Genomic DNA, 16,542 nt, shown 5'->3' with positions numbered 1-16,542 from the left:
TGACCCTCCACAATCTTGGTTTTACCCCTTTCGCCCCACTGAGAATGCACTTTCCAGGCCATGAACGTCCTTATCCCCGCCAAATCTAATGGCCTGTACTCTACCCTAATCCTCATCAACCTCATGATTTTGATCCTTAGGAATGCTCCCTTCTCCTGGAAACACTAGCTTTGATTTTACCAGCAATTCTCTTCTGTTTCTGCCATTACCTTTGGGCCAACTCCTCCTTAAGTTTCTTTTCCTGGCTCTTTCACCCCATTTTCCCCTCTTAACCGTGGCTCTATTTGGGGTCCCTTTCTCTTCTTACTAATTCTGGCTTACCTACTCCATCAGCCCTCTTGCTGGCCCTCTCGCCACCAGTCTCTCCCCTCTCCAGTACAAACTTTACTCATCTTGCTAAACTGTCCTTCCCCACATGCCTCCCATCTTGGCTAGCCAACAGACTTGAGAAGCATTAATATAGAGATTTTTGTAAACTTTCAAGAGGAAAGTTATAGAAGGAACACTGATGCATAAAAAATTAATTCAATTACATACTTGCTTGGCTACCATCATTACCTTAGTGTGCTCAGAAAGCACATTATGTTGACGGCATGTTCTGTGCAACACTCCCTACACACTAGGCATTTAATATTAGTTTAATAATGATCCTCAGTTCATGAGTTACGATTAGAATAGCTGCTCTAAGTGCAGAAGAAAGTAAGCTCTATCCTCTGATGTTGGCCTCACCATAAGTTTGGATAAGAGCACTATGTTCTGTCAGCAATCTTTGGCACAGCTATTTCCTGGTAGCGTTAAAATTTATGAAAATATATGTAGATAATTACGAGTTGCTTCTCAGAACCTGAAGGACAAAATTTTGCACAAATCCACAACTGACAAGCTCCAGTTGTGTTAGACGCCTCCATCTTCACACTTGGGTACTTTAATCCCAATCATCACTTATGCATGTTTATCTATTTACAAATGCAGTAATAATAATGATACTGGTATTCGTTAATCACTTACTATGTGTCACGCCCTGTACTAAGTGCTGGGGCTGACAAACAAGATAACCAGGTGGGACACAGTCCCTATCCCTCAAGGGGCTCACAGTCCAAGTAGGATGGAGAACAGGTTGGGCATAGCAGATACAGCACAGGCCTGTGAGTCAGAAAGTCATTGGTTCTAATCCTGGTCCTGCCACTTGTCTGTTGTGTGACCTTGAGCAAATCACTTCATTTCTCTATGCCTCAGTTACCTCCTCTGTAAAATGGGGATAGAGACTGTAAGGAGAGAGTGGGTTGAGGAGGGCAGGGGGCCCAGCATGAAGGGGACAGGAGGGCAGGGCAGCAACACACTGTCACACTGTCCTCTAGACTCTAAGCTTGTTGTAGGCAGGGAACGTATCTGTATTGTTATAATGTACTCTCCCAAGCACTTAGTACAGAAATTATGTACTAAATGAATGAATGAGCCCCACGCTGGACTGGGACTGTGTCCAATGTGATTTGCTTGTATCCACCCCGGCACTTAGTACAGTGCCTGCACATAGTAAGCACTTAAAAAATTATTATTATTCATTATTAAGAGGTGTACTGAATCCCCATTTTACAGATGAAGAACTGAGGCTGAAAGAAATTACAGGATTTGCCCCAGGTCACACAGCAGATTGACAACAGAGCCGGTCCTCTCAAAGGTCTGCCACTGAATTTACCCCCACAGCTCAAAATTAAGAGCTGGGGACCCTGGTATCCATACCTACCATAAATGCCACATTCAATATTCAAGAACAATCCCCACCAAAGACACTTTCACCTCAGATGGCATGGCTGCACCACAAAGAGGGCCCCGCCCACCAGGATGGACCCAGTGCTCCTCACATCACACTTTTACTTTAAAGGAGAGTAGATGACAGCAGGATATTTAACTGCTCCTTTATGAAAGCTAAACTGGGGTGATAAGCATTAAGATCGGCAGAACAGACGCTTTACAGAGCAGTAAAGCAAAACAAGAAAAGAGGTGGCTTACTAGCAGACAGATGGGGGACAGCAGCAGAAGTTGGATATATTTAGTGTAACACAATCAAAAAGTGGATGTCTTGGAACAGAGGTCTTGGGATGACAGTGACACCAGGAAGGAGACATGAAAATATTGCCAAGTGCTGTGGTAACAAATGCAACAGAGGAACTAGGGGCAATCTTTGAACTCCTCTCATGGTTTCTTGATAACATAGCATGGACGCTCTTTGGTGGTCAGAAAATCTGTGCATATGAAAGTACCTTTTAATGAACCAACTGACATCTGTTCTCTGTAAGCACTAAGGCGGGGGAGGTCTGTAAAAGCTAGGCTGAGAAGTGGGAGTGGATTTTAGGGGGAGAGAATAAGCCCGAGCAGTAGCTTGGAGACGGAGCAACAAATGAGAGCCGAGAAAGACCTGGGCCAGAGGAGTCGGTGGGCAAGCTGGGAGGAGGTTCCCCCACTTTTCCAAATATATAATAATAATAATAATGGCTTTTAATAAGCGCTTACTATGTGCAATGCACTGTTCTAAGCGCTGGGGAGGTTACAAGGTGATCAGGTTGTCCCCCGGGGGGCTCACAGTCTTCATCCCCATTTTACAGATGAGGGAACTGAGGCCCAGAGAAGTTAAGTGACTTGCCCAAAGTCACACAGCTGACAATTGGCGGAGCCGGGATTTGAACCCATGACCTCTGACTCCAAAGCCCGGGCTCTTTCCACTGAGCCACGCTGCTTCTCAAATATCAGAGGGTGTCTTTCCTGCTCATGATTTCCCCACCTCATTCCTTCTCTGAACTACTTCTGACTGGCTCTCTCCAAGCAGCACGGCCTAGTGCAAAGAGCACAGGCCTGGGAGTTAGAAGACCTAGGCTTTAATCCTAGGCTCTGCGGTGTGATCCTGGGTAAAACATAATGTTCCTGGGCCTCAGTTTCCTCATCTGTAAAATGGGGATTAAATACCTGTTTTCCTTCCACCTTAGACTGTGAGCCCTGTGTGCAATGGGGACTGTATCCAACTATTATCTTGTATCTACCCCAGTGCCTGGTACAGTGCTTGACACATACTAAGCACTGTATCAACACCACAATTAGTATTATCACTATTATGATTATCATAATTATTATTCCTCTTCCCTTACACATATATGCCTACCATAGGCTCTTCCATCGATTTTATCAGCAACTCCCTTCCCCAATCCCATCTACCCACCATATCACATTAAACGACAGCCACTGAACTTTACACTCGACTGAAAAGGAATACAATGAACAGAAAGTTGCAGGGCATTCTCTCACCAAAGGGAGTTCCTCTCATAGTTGTTTCATCATCCAAAGATGCATTAGTACTTTTGAGATGCCACAGAATGTCATTTGTGCTCTGGCTATGGGCCTTGATTCGTGCTAAAAATGGCATGAGAACAGCATCTCTTAGAAAGTTTACAACCCAGACTATTTTTAATGGATTTTCCCTGAGTAAAAGAAGGTGACAGAAGGTGTCTCTAGGGAAACAGATGAAAAAGTTAAAATAAATGATCTCACAGGCAGCACTGAATCAGAAGACGAGGAGGGAGTAGTAGACTTCCTAAATGAATCTGTTTTCAGTTCAATAAAAAGCACCCCATATTACAAGCCAATGTTTTAATCAGAAAGAAGACAAAAGGAAAAATCTAATCCCATTTGAGAACTGGAGGCCCGTTTATGGGTCTTACACCAGTTTCAGTTCTGAAACGAGATGACCTGGTTCCTCTTATTGCTGAGTCTCTCCTACCTTTGTGGCAACTACTTTAAAAAATCCTGGAAAACAATTTACTGGAATATTTAGCATCAAATCAGAAGCACTGCATGCTTGGGTTCTAATAAACTCTAAAATTGATTAAATTCTGGATTTGATTTCTAAAGCAATACAAGTTACTTAGATGCCAAGACAATGGAGGGATGTATGGAGTCAGAAGTTCAGATACCAAGTGCTTCCAAGGGGATGTTTCAGGAGAGTAGCAGACCCTAAGGGATTGAATTATAGCCTAGTAGATGGGGAGAGAGGGAAAACAAAGAATTAAAAATTGATAACAAAAAGCAGTTATCATATGTCCCTATCACTCTGTGGCCTCTTGCAATCTTACATTAAAACTAGAATACTCATGTTACTTGCCCTTGGCTTGGTTTTTTTAAAATGCTATTTGTTAAGTGCTTACTAAGTGTTATGCACTGTTCTAGATACAATTGTACCAGGTTGGACACAGTCCCTGTACCACATAGGGCTCACAGTATTTTTTACACAGATGGGATATTCTGAGTAGATCAAATTTACATACAGAATTTACACCCAGACACTTCCATCCCTCTAGACTGTAAGCTCTTGTGGAGAGGGAATGTGTATGTTATTGATGTATTGTACTTTCCCAAGTGCTTAGTACAGTTCTCTGCACACAGTAAGTGGTTAATAAATATGACTGAATGAATGAATTCCTATATACATACATATCTACACATACATACCCAGCCCAGTTCTGTCTCTAAGAAGGTGGGGTAAAAAAAAGTGTTGTACAGGTAGTGCCAAAGCACAGCAAGATGGATGTAAAAGACTACCATGAGTCACCAAAGATTATCCAAGTCTTATTAAAATCACATCTCTTAAAGAGCCCTTCCCCAACTAAGGCCTCATTTCCCCTATTCTCTCTCTCTTCAGCCTGGTCCATACACTTGGATTTGTATCTTTTATTCATCCCAACCTCAGCCTCAAAGCACAAATGGACATATCTGTAATCTAATTGTCTGTGTCCCTCTGCCCTAGACTATAAGCTCCTCGTGGGCACAGAACATATCTACCAACTCTCTTATAGTGTACCCTCCCAAGCTCTTAGTACAGTGTTCTGAACACAGTATGCACTCAATAAATACAATTAAGTCATCTGCCCTATTTTTCCTAAGTTTATTAGTATTTTGGAAACCGGAATTCCAGCTACTATTAATGTTTTTGTCAATCAAAATTTCACATTAAGCGGTAAAGAACTACTTGTTGAAATTAAAACAATAAAATCCAATAGGAAGACCTGATGCAATCTTCACATCAATGATGGACAAACACACAAAAACAGAAGGCATGCAGCTCATGATTAGAAAGAAGATGCAATTTTGAAGATGGGGAAAATTTTATCCCACTACTCATCTGCAACAAACAGGCTTGGCCTGCTTATACAGCATTGAGTCCAGTGGTTTTATCATTTTATTATTTGCTGAAGTATGCACAGAAGTCAAAGATCCCTGCTTCCTATCAAAGGAGCCCTGTTGTCCTTTAAGTATACCAGTAAACACAGCAACAAGTCTAATAATTGATTGATTAATAAACTGGAAAGCCAGTTTCTGAATATATGATAATCAGAAATATACTGATTATCAAAACTTAGTAACAGATTGATAATAGGTCATTAGGGAGTAAGTGACACTGATAGGGAAATTTAGATCCTGGGGCCAAATCCCTTCATTGAGGAAGTAATTAAACCACCTGGGAAAAGCCCCAAAGAAGGATAATCTGGTTTAGAGGAGGACTAAGTCTACTGATAAATGAACTCAATTTTCTATGTAAATGAATAAACAAAATTTGTTCAGTATTGACGTGCACTTTGCACATTTTTCTCCCAACAATTGTCAAATATTTTTCTTCAATTAAAACAGGGTGGCTTAATCAGCTAATGATCAACAAAGATCTTAAATAGAAATTAAAGACAGAGAAGCTACTTAGGTTGCACATTTATTGAGCAGGGACTGGAAAGATGGCATGGGAAGATTTCATAACCCTACTGCCATCTGGCAATTCTGCCCTGAATATAAGCACAAGATTGGAAGCAAGGGCAGAAGAGCAACCCAGAGACCCAAGAACCACCAGGCATCCATTAACGACATCACACAATCCCCGTCAACTGGAAGGGACGTAGAAATGGGAGGTCTGTACTTCAAAAATCCTGGTCTGCCAAGGTTACAAGAAATGAATTAATGATGACGATAATAACAGACTTAATCCTCTAGACTGTAAACTCATTGTAGGCAGGAAATGTGTCTGTTTATTGCTGTACTACTCTCCCAAGCACTTGTTACAGGGCTCTTCACAAAGTAAGCGCTCAATAAATACGACAATGAATTAAGCACTTAATGGATGCCAAACACTGTGCTACATCCTTGAGGGAGTACATATAAGATAACCAAACCAGAACCAGTGCCCATCCCACACTGGGCTCACATTCTAAGAGGAAGAGCATGAATTTTGCCCTATTTTACAGATGACAAAACTGAGTCCAGGGTCACAAGAGAGGCCAGTGGCAGAACTAGTATTAGAACTTGATCTCCTGACCCCCAATCACATGGTCCTGCCCCTATATCAATACTGCGGATGATCCTGAAATAGATCATAAAGTTTGCCAATCCCCTTCAGTTTGGACTGCTAACAGAGCGGGAAATGGTTTAGTCATTTAGCAAAAATGATAATTAGTTTTGCTTACAGAGAATCAGCTTTTGAGCCTAATTTTATGATACTATGATATTCACTCATTTCTGGTTCCCAAATGGTTTCTGCTATTAATAATTTTCATGTAGAATGATAGATTATGCACAGCTGATCAGGCAGACATAATGAAGATCATTTTATATGTACACATTGGATGTGGAAAGTCTGTTCATTACTCACAGAGAGGACAATCAACTAATCTTTTCCTTGCACTTTAGGCCTTACTGATTGCACAAGAAAACGATTGCTACAGCAACACACCCTCTACCTCCCAATGTTGGGCGCACACGCACACAAACATAGACACACATACACACACACACACACTCCGTCTTCAGACCTCATTCTCAGCATCTCACCCCTGCCAGCTGCACATCAGTTAGTGATTGATGTGTTTTCCATCTGTATTACAATAACACTTTACCTTGTGAGGAACAGTCTAGCAAATACTCTACCAACATTTACCAAGCTAACAAGATGAGACCTCTAGGCCTCCTCACAATTAGCAACAGCTTTTGCCTTGGTTCTTAATGCTGCATGGTGACTCCTTCCATTATTCTGCCATCTAACATTTTCTATTCCACCATTTACTGCATCACAATCTCCACCTGTGAGGTGCCCAAACGAGGTCCAGTACCCAAACTTTTTACATTATAACTCAAAGGTTGATGCCTAGAATCTCACTTCATTTATCATCTAGCACCACTCTGACTCTGAATCCTACAGGAGTTTTAACAGTACATAAACTGCTTTCCCCATTTTTGTAATCAGGCTGTTTCTCTGAGGCTTGACACTAGTCTTTCACTCTTCCTGGTGGCCCAAGGTTCTGGAAATCTTCTTGGCTACTCTACATACAAACATAAATATATGTGTGTATGTATACACAGGTAAGAAAATTGTGTGTGTGTGTGTGTATATGTGTTTTTATGTAGCTGTCCTTTATATTCAGAGTTGACATTACTGTCAGTGACTGCACACACTGAGGAGGGTGTGGCATAATAGGCCACTGAAGGACCCACAATTCACATCACACTGGATACACAAAGAGACTCTCCCCTTGTACCGACAAGATACCTCAGTCTATAATTATTTATGATTTAGCCTCTTCGTTCAAAATCCTCTCAGAACTGCTACTGAAATACAGCCATTTCTTTCATGCTTACAGTACGTCAGGCTGGTCTATCTGCCGCATAGTCTCCCAACTTTCAGATGTCATGCCCACTGTCTGAGTCTATGCTTCACTATATCTTTTTAAAGATGTTCCCCAGTCTCCACTATTTCAGTTCATCATTTCAGCACGTTGGGTATCCTACTGTGACTCATTTACTGAACACATCCTAGGAGGAAAGTTTTGTTTAAGTGAACTCAGTTTCAGTGCTGGTATACTGACTCCTTTCCAGCACCCCGCTGTTTGTATCTTGCCATTTTGTGTTAGATATGGTATGTGTAGTTAGATGTCACATCTACGGAGGGGCTCTATCTCTCAATCATACGGAATATAGGTACAGTTCTAACAATCTTCAATTTGGATGGTACCTGGGTGTTATGCTGTAGCCACACTCCATCCCTTAAAGGACAAGTGGTGCAAGTTATGTAGGCTTTCTATTCAGTTTTCAATCAACGTGTCATTGGACACTAGAGCTCTGAATAGGCATAAGACTTCCCTGATACAGACTGATATATTTTCTTGTTATTCCTTAGCCCATGGTGCTGAATTAACAGCACAACATTTCACAGTCATCTACATTTTTTCTTATGTGTGCATCTGGGGTGCATCATTGGTGAGACAGAGTACTTTTATGGAGTCACCATGGCAGTTACACACTATTTCCTCGTCAGATTAGAACACCTTCAATGAGTAAGACATTCCCATCCATTAATCAAAGTGATAGGGTCTTCACTGAACAATAATAATTATTATTATTAATAATAATAATAACTGTGGTATGTTAGGCACATACTATGTGCCAGGAACTGTACTAAGCACTGAAGTGGATACAAGCAAATTGGTTTGGACACAGTGCCGGTTTCACATGGGGCTCACAGTCTCAATACCCATTTTACAGATGAAGTAACTGATGCACAGAGAAGTGAAATGACTTGCCCAAGGCCACACAGCAGACAAGTGTTAGAGCCAGTAATACAACCCATTACCTTCCATCTCCCAAGCCCCTGCTTTATCCATTACACCACGCTGCTTGACAACTTTGTAGCTGATAATCAGTAGTTTGCTAGTGAAAGGACGGTGGAGGGAAGAATGAAAACATAAAGAAGGAAAATTAGGGTGCTGTACATTCAACACTCAAAAATATGAATTTTTCCATCTTAGGAAAAAATTGGGGTTTAGACCTAGCCAGTAACAACATCATTTTGTAATTCATTAATCAATATTTTATATTTCCTTTACAAATCCCAAATGAGAAGCGAAATTTCCAACAACAAAATTTAGAAAATAAACATTATACAGGTTTCTTTATTTTGAAATATAATTAGAAGTGTGGCTGGGCTTAGAATGTCTTCAGGATCTAAGAGTATGCAGAAAAACTACTGAACAAACTGCACTGCAATACATTCAGTTCTGTCAGTTGCAGGGATATTTTGGGCAGTTAAGAGCATTCACTTCGTATTGGTCTTGCCAACTGTTTTTGAATGAACACAGTGTATGTTACTAATACTGTACATAATGACTTTAGGCTCTTCAACATCTTCAATGATATTTATTAAGCATTTACAATGTGCAAAGCATTATACTAAGTGCTTGGGAGAGCACAGTACAGCAGTGCTAATAGATACATTCTCTGCCAAAAAAACAAGCTTAGCCATTTTTTCCTTTTTCTTTTGTTTGAAACTGAAGTGCCTGTCATTTCTGCTAGACTGAAGCTCTTTAAGGGGAAGGATGTTATCCTCTAATTCTCTTGAACTCTTTTAAGTACTTAGTATAGTGACCTCCATACAGCAGGAGCTGAATAAATACTCTCACTGATAAAATTAATTCCCATTTTTTAAAATTATCACCCCATTTTACAAATCCTGGAAAATGGGGCAAGGTTTAGTTAATTAGGTTCAAGGACACCATGACAGTGGTGCTTGAAAAGGAAGCACGTCACTGGGCATCATAGGTTAGGTAAATTATGATGCTACCTGGAGACTCCTATTTTAATTTTTCCTAATATCCATTAACCTACACTAACATTCAAAGTGTTTTCACATGTGTAGAAAAAAGCTGTGATTTTTTTATATGTATAAAGTGCTTTTCAAACAGGTAGAGAAAGTGACATTACCCTGGAACTGAGTGATCTACATTACAACCAATAGGGATTAGCCTCACAGCTGAATTGCAACAATAAAGAAAAATAATTTCCCAAAATGGGGGGAAAACTGTTCATAAATGTTCAAATACTTCAATCAAAGCATACTAGAACATACACTAATTTTTCCACAGATAAAAGAAGCAAATAAAGTAAGCTTTAAAAAAAATTCCAAGTGCAATAAAGGTCTGTGATCCAGAACATCTTCAATCACAGCCTCTTATTCTGCTCTGTCATCTAATTTCACCATTCTCCACTTCAGTGCTTTTGACCTTCAGAGAACAATAATGCCAATGACTTTTACAGTTATTTGCCCCATTGTGCCACTGTAATTGAGTTCACCTACAGACCTATTTGACATTGTATTAATAACTGTTTATGTCAGGGTTTTTTTGCCATAGAAATAAGTCTTCATTAAATAAAATATGGAAGATAAAGAGACGACGAATGATTAATAGTGAAGGATTATATACTTTATTAAATGCCTATTTCTGAAATAGCACCAGGATTTACTTTACTTTTTGATCTTTTTATCAGATTTATGGCCACAAATCAGTAATATAAAGGATGCTGTGAATGGAAATGGGTTTTACATTTCTTCTGACAGTCCCCGATTAATCCTCCTTCCTTCCCAGTCATGCCATCTCCTCAGAAATCACAGCACTCTTAATTGTTTCCCTGTTTGTTTTCTGTTATTATTTGTATGTCTACTTATCCTTATTATTTATATCTAGTCTGCCCTATTAGCTACTGTGTACTTATCAATTTGTATGTGCTTATTCTCCCCATTAGAGTGCATGCTTCTCCAGGCCCAGGCACTACATCTTATCTTTGCCAGGAGGGGCTCAGTCAGTGCTATTAATATTACTAACGGATGTACATCAGCAGAGAAATCATAGGTGAGTTTTGTGAAAGCTTTGCATTCATTGGAGAAGCTCGCTGGCATTATTAACATTCAATGAGACCTTTACAAGGTCTACAAGAGAACTCTGCCAATAGCTAAAACTCACAAGCACAGGCTTGGTCGAATGTGACCAAAAAGTAACTGCAAATGCAATTATTAAACATTGGCTAAAATAATCATCTACTTAATATTTATTTCTAAAAGTTACTAAGCACCTAATTTATGCATAGTGCTGTACTAGGTGCTGGGGAATATACAGAGATAATGTAATACACAATACTTTGGGGCTGATGGTTGCCAAGAGATAAAGCAGATTCCACTATTTAGTTTTTCAAATCAACCCTGCCCTCTCTCGAGGCTGCACATAGTAAGATGTATATAGTGAGATTAAAAATGCAATCCCTTAAGAATAATTATTTACTTTGGTTAAAAAAAAAGCAAGAGGCTTTACCATTTGGATTTTAGAATTTGTTAACTGATTCAATCTCATTAAGTCACCTACCAACCTCTTGTATATCCCTCATTAAAAACCTGTGAAATAACTGCTGGTGTGTCTCTCAAAAGTCATTGGTTCTACTTCCTCTGCTCAACTCTCACCCATTTCATGACTTTCTTCAAGAAGATTAAAGTGCACTTACTTATGCTAGGCCCTCAATTCTACTCCACTGGAAACCCACTCTTTCCTACAACATAATCAAAGATCACACACTCCTCCTTGTCCTTTTATTCCATTCTCTCCTCCAAAACAGAGAGACTTAGCCCTACCTCTCAGACTGTGAGGCCTGAGTGGGGCAGGGGCAGTGTTCTAGTTAACTTGAATCAATGCCCCAACTTCTGGGCAAATAGTAAATGCTTTATAAATACCATACTGTTTTTATTATAAGATACTGACATGTAGGTCCAAAAGATTAAGGAAAACATGGGATTCAATGGAAGATCAAAAAAGACAGAGAGAAGATTATTGTCCTGTATTTTTCTAGTGGGCAATGTGTGCTTTAACCTTACAGGGTTAATCTTGTTGGGAGCATCTTGGGGTTATATGGGCTAAGCATCCTAGGTGGGGGAGTATATAATAATAATAATAACAATTTTTGGTATTTGTTAAGCGCTTACTACGTGCCAAGCACTGTTCAAAGCCCTGGGGGAGATACAAGGTAATCAGGTTGTCCCACATGGGGCTCACAGTCTTAATCCCCATTTTCCAGACAATGTAACTGAGGCACAGAGAAGTTAAGTGACTTGCCCAGTCACACAGTTTATAAGTGGCAGAGTTGGGATTAGAACCCATGACCTCTGACTCCCAAGTCCACACTCTTTCCAATCAATCAACCAATCGTATTTATTGAGCGCTTACTGTGTGCAGACCACTGTACTAAGCGCTTGGGAAGTACAAGTTGGCAACATGTAGAGACAGTCCCTACCCAACAGTGGGCTCATTAAGCCATGCTGCTTCTCTATGATCAGATATATGATCAGGAAGGAGATTTTTTTCCTGGCCAGGAGGATGTGGTCTCATGAATGGTGAATCTCCTGCATGGGGCTTCATCTCAAGGGAAAATGAAGCAATTTGAGATTAACTGGTGTTATGGAGAAAGATACTAGATCTTAGCCTTGCATCTGCTCAAGCCTCTGGCTTTCAGAAGGAATCCTAGCAGAATGGGGGAGGAAAGGTGGGAGAGGAGAAGGTAGCTAAACTTTGCTTATACTCATATTTGACCACTCAGTTCTAGCCAAACCAAACTGGCTTTTCTAGCAATCAGTCAATGGCATATGTAAATACTGTGCATTTACTGTGTGCCCAACTAAACACTTGGGAGAATATATCATCTACATCAGAACTTGGAGCAGGGTACTGCTTAAAAACTAGTATTACTATTATTGCCCAGTCCTCAGGCCAAAGATGTTATGTAGACTTTATCACGACCCATTTCAATGAAATGATTACATTTATTTTTCAATATGCAACACACAGCACGGGTCGAGTTACAGCCATTTTTCTATATTATGTTTTTGCAGCTAAAAGAATAAGCTCCTGCACAGCCAAAACCTCAACACAAATGGGAGGAGAAAAAACTTTCTTTTTGCTGAATGTTTTTCTTGCCCATCTTCAGTATTCCTTAAGACTGTATTGCAGCTTGGCATTCCTGAATAACATCAACCTATACAGAGTTCCCTTGCCTAAATTTATTTACTATGGCAGTATTTTAAAGAGTTTGAAAATTTTAACCTGCCTAGGACGTTATTTCAACAAGCAGAGGTGGTACCTGCCAATGATAAAAATCCCATAAAGGAACAATTTTCCTGTAAAACCAATAAATGATTTCACTTTAAAAGAAAACCTCTTGGGACTAAACTCAGAGATGAATGGCATACTTTTCAGTTTATAGACAACATATAAGATTGAGCATAATGCTATACTTCTGCTTTTTTTCCCCAGTACCACTAGGAGTAGGCAAGTGGCTCTTTGGAACCAATGATCTACTTTAGAGTGTTTAGTGAATCATGTTCCTAGCCTATAAACAATGATGCAAACAGAATTTGGGTAACCCGCTACCAGTGTTGCTTGAGAATTTAACAACTCTAACCAAGTGGATAAAGAAAATCTAAATATTATCCAGTCCTTAATTTATTGAGTCTTTCACTGGCAGTAATTCAATTTCCCATACATATATGGACAATTGGGACACTAATGATAAAGTGTTGTTGACAGAAGTATGACCTGTGGTAACATGGTTGTTATAATAAAGGAATGGTAGGAAATCAGACAGCTGTGCCATTGGCAATTCTTTGCTTTAAAACTTCCAAGTCTCAATATCTTCTCAAACGCTTTCCAAGAAGTAGTAATATAAAACTTCATTAAAAAAACTATTTTTTTGCACTCAACTATGTTTGGTTTACTCTTGAAAAGATTTTACAAAAATGTCAGTTACTCTGAACATTACTTATTTTTCCTCAACAGGGACTAGATCTTCCTTTCCTAGATGCATGTGATTATTCTGCTTGCCAAACAAAGGTCTTAACTAATAACTGGAGTGAGCTTCTCCATTTTGAGTTTCAAAACTCTCCTACGAAGACTTCAAAGGGTTAAACTGGTGTTTCATTTGCTTAGCAGAGGAGAAGATTAATAAGAACCTGGACTTTTTGATGAAATCAGTTATAATGTAATGTATCTTTAACAAATATTGACATTAATCTTTTGACTCCATTTTAACAATCTACATGATCAAGATCTATCTAGTTTAAAATATTAAATATTTTAAGTACTTGTATCCCCTAAAAAGACTTCCCAAATGAAATTGTAAAGTCAATACCAAAGAAGCCTATATATTTCACAATCCCTGAAATTTAGAATGGTGGAATATTCAGAAAATAGTCTACTCAAGCACAAAATTAACATGTTAAATATCACTTTATCTTTTAACATACAATTGAACTCTCAATTATATCTTTAAACAGTTTTACAAAATCCAGTCAGTCAGCTACAAAGTATCTGTTATTTATATAGTTTTATACACCTGGAGTCACAGAGTTTACATTCCATAGTGCCTGTTTTCCAAGGAGGGAAAAGAGAAAACCACACTAACAGTAATCTTATTCTGGCAGGTTAATGTAACAGAATGACCAAACTGAGCCTCTAAAAAAATTGGTACATTTGACTGCATGTGAAAATACCAGAAAAAAAATCATTAAATATTGTTACATTCTATGACAGAAACTATGATTGCATTGAAAATTCAATCAGGTTTCCTTGTCAGACGAATAAGAATTTTACCATCATCATGCCAAAAATCAGTGAAGCATAATATTGCATTCAGCAAACAGAATAAAGTCGGAAGCTCATTCTTTGGCTCAGAACAGCTCAAAATATCTCAACAGTTATATATTTCATTTTTGTCCACATTTCAAGTTGTGAAAAATAACATTTTTAAAAGATTAATGGATGAAAAAGTTAGATTTTCTTTCCAAATTCTTGAGCTTTGCTTTTTATAGACTAGAAACATTAACTTACCGAGCAGCATTGCACTTGCTGCTAATGAAAAGAAAGCAAGCAGTATGAATCTTCTTAAGCCTCCCGTGGTAAGAAAACTATTATAGAAATGAATAGAAGACAGTCTCCTGAGCTTTTCCCTTGTCGCCTTGTTTTACAAAAGGCAGTGAGGATCACACTGAGGAATGTCAAAGCTGAATAAGCCACTCGCAATTGGGTTTATACCCTTTGGGCGGACGGTCCTTCATAGGGGATGATTTGACTTTGTCCCAAAGCCATTAAGCTAAAAACAATATGAAAACTCCCTTAGTTGGGAGCCAAGCCTAAAACTATAAACAAGGAACAGTTTGGCATTAGAAGATTTACGAGAGGGCTTGTCATTGTTCATTCATCCAGGCAGCCTAAAATTACACCAAATCAATGCATAGGAATGTGATTAATCTGCACTTTTTTTTACATTGTACTGTAAGAGAAATGCCTTTTCAGGATAGTGGATGTTGCACTGAAGTTTTAAAACCTTTTTTTTTTGTTACTCTCACCTTTCATATTCAAACTCTTTTTAGGTTCCACAATACAAAATTTCTTTAGGGAATATTCAGACACCAAGGTTAAATACAACGGTTTTGCCTATTTTATTACCTCTGATATCTCTTGCCTCCTCCGTATCTTTACCATTATTTTTACAGTACATAAACCAATCAATAAATGGTATATACTGAGCGCTCACTGTGTGCAAAGCACTAGACTAAATGCTTGGGAGAGTACAACATAGGGTAGACATGATCTCTGCCGCACAAGGACTAAAGCAATGTGGAGGGAAAGACAGGGATTAAAATAAATCACAAATAAGGGAAACAACAGTGAAGATATAGGTACATATATGCTGTGAGGATGAGGGTAGGGTGACTATCAAGTGCTCACAGGATACAGATTCAAATCAGCATGTGACGAGAATAGAAGGCAGGTAGGGCAAATGAGGAGTTAGCTGGGAAGGACTCTTGGAGGAGACGTGATTATGGAGGGTTTTGAACATGGAGAGAGTAGTGGTCTGAGAGATACAATGGGGAAGGGAGCTCTAGGCTAGAGGAGTTCAGCGGCACGATAGACAAGATCAAGGTACAGTGAGAATGCTGGCATCATATGGGAACAAAGTGTGCGGGCTTGGTTGTAGCAGGAGCACTTAAGAAATCATGTGTTTATAATTTGGGGCAATCTATTATTTATTTGCAAAATCAGAAAATAAACATGATCACTAATAACTTTTTGCCCCCGGCACCAGTATGGAATTTCTAAAATGATGCTTGATTGGGTGCCTTAAAGCCCACTGTAAGGAGTTTCTGTTTGATGCAGACTATGAATGGGCAACCACTGGAGGTTCTTGAGGAGTGGAGAGATAGGGAGGAAGGATATTTGAGAAAAAGACTTGGACAGAAGAGTGAAGTACACACTGGAGTGGGAGAGACAGGTGGCAGGGAGGTCATCCAGGGGGCTTATGCAGTAATCAAAGTCGGAAATGACAAGTGCTTGGATCAGTGAAGTAGCAGTTTGGATGGAGAGAAGAGGGCAGATTCTAGAAATAATGTTAAGGTAGAACTTGAATGGATTTGGAACAGAACGAAAATGAGGGTTGAAGGAAAGAGATGAGTCAAGGATAATGCCAAAGTTACAGGGGTGGGAGACAGGGAGGACAGAGGTGTTGCTACGGATAGTCAGGGAGACAACAGGGAGGGAGATGAATTCTGTTTTGGATATTTTTAAGTTTGAGCTGTAGATGGGGCAGCCAAGGAGGAAATGTAGGGCTACATTAAAGAAGTTTTCAGCACTTGGCATTCATTCTCGGGGT

General features: G+C 39.4%; 1 protein-coding gene across 1 annotated transcript in view; it reads right to left on the bottom strand.

The window, feature by feature from the left end:
• ZNF385D (zinc finger protein 385D) overlaps positions 1-16,542 on the bottom strand; it is a 478,212-nt gene that overhangs the window by 377,626 nt on the left and 84,044 nt on the right. The window lies entirely within an intron of this gene.

Source organism: Tachyglossus aculeatus, chromosome 2 (assembly GCF_015852505.1).
Source record: "Tachyglossus aculeatus isolate mTacAcu1 chromosome 2, mTacAcu1.pri, whole genome shotgun sequence".
Classification (NCBI taxonomy): Eukaryota; Metazoa; Chordata; class Mammalia; order Monotremata; family Tachyglossidae; genus Tachyglossus; species Tachyglossus aculeatus.
The sequence above is the reverse complement of the archived record's forward strand: the minus strand, read 5'-3'. Positions and strand labels throughout refer to the sequence as shown.